Here is a 1,726-nt window from a genome sequence, read left to right as displayed (position 1 = left end):
TACATGTCTATTCAGCGAGATATATGTCTTTAAATGAAAATAAATGTTGCTTGATTGAATTAAGATGTCCCTTTGGACGAATGGTCTCCTTATGGTTCATCTTGGCGCCAACTTAAAGCAACATCTTGCTTTGGCTGAATAGAGAGAAGTCCCTTCACTTTGGTGCCTAATTCATTCACACGCATGTCATATCAGTGGGCTGGTCATGAGACACTCACATGGGGTCATATGATACTTGTTGTGTAGGCTCGTCCATGGAATGAAGAAAAATAACAATGTATGCGTGACTTGGAATCCACTATGCGTCTAGGTGACATGGCATCAATTGGGCAACAACTTGTTATGAAAGGTCACATGGTGTGTAAGGTAACCTTTCATTAATTGAGTGACTTCCCATGTTTATGAGCTGATGATGAGCTGTCCATATATGAAGGACATTTAGGCGAGTCTTAGGATAACTCCTTCTGAAAAGACACCTCTTGGATTGGAAACTCTTCATGAAAAGGTACGAATTAACAAAAATTGACCTTGACCATATTGAAGTACTCTGTGTGGTGGTTATGATGGTGCAACTCTCTAACTGAAATGAGATCTCTATCTAGCTCAAAAGTCCAGCTTAAGTCAGCTATGAGCTCGGAGGGTAACTGGCAACTTTGTCCCAAAAATGTTCTTGAGCTACCCCGTAGTTGTCCTAGTCAAGTTTCCAGAGCTCTTGGACTCCAATGCTAGCTTTAAGTTAGCTCTCATCACGTGTCCACCTATGCACCTACAAAAGAAAGTATAATATAAGCTAAGTAATATAAGATACAAACTATAAATATATGGTTCATAATAATAACTTCATACATTACATAATATCATCATCGTAGCTATAAATGTAATGTATGTAAACTATTATCATAACTATGGTATAAAGAAAGAACAAGTTAAAGTAAATCCCCCTTTAATTATTGTGGATGGTTGGAGATGCAAGGACATTCATGTTGCTGATTTGGATCACATTAAAACTTGAGGGATGGTGTTTAAGGAGTTTGACCCTTTAGGTGTATTAAACCAAAAGAACCAAAAATAGAAGGGTGGATAGAAGATAGGTGATGCCATAAGCACAAGAGCACTTGATAAGTCGATATAGTTCTCAAAGAACTAGAAAGAGAGAAATCTCACAAGTTTTGATTAAACAAAGTTGGTCCCTTTACAAAATGAAAGCTAAACTATTTATAGGCCTAAGGATTCCTATGATATACATACTTGCTTTAATGAGTGAACATTCATTGATGAATGTTCATACTTTAAGTAGATACAAAGCATGGCTTAGGTGAATGAATTTGATGAATGGATGTACATCTTTTAATGCAATGCATCCTTTTGCTGAATTCATCCCACCTTGTGTGAACTTGTTAATTTGTCTTATATGGATGAATGTTCATTAATGTATCTTGGCTAAAATTCTTCCCCCCTTGTGTGAACATGACTATTTGGTTTCTTGCATGAATATACATGAATGGATGAACATAAAAGCCATTGAATGAATACTTGCACCTCCTTATAAATGTGCAGATTCATTTTAATATTTTTTTCTCATCCATGCATGTCTTCATTAATGCCTACAATGCATAAGTCCTTTGAAGGAGATTAATGGTTGCAAATCCCGTATTTATTTCCAGCCTGCACTGTCTTCAGTAATCTTGGTATATATGGAGCTCCCAATATCAGTTTGATATGATTC

This window comes from Hibiscus syriacus, unplaced genomic scaffold (assembly GCF_006381635.1).
Source record: "Hibiscus syriacus cultivar Baekdansim isolate YM2019G1 unplaced genomic scaffold, ASM638163v2 tig00111213_pilon, whole genome shotgun sequence".
NCBI classification, from domain to species: Eukaryota; Viridiplantae; Streptophyta; class Magnoliopsida; order Malvales; family Malvaceae; genus Hibiscus; species Hibiscus syriacus.
This window is presented reverse-complemented; position numbering follows the sequence as displayed.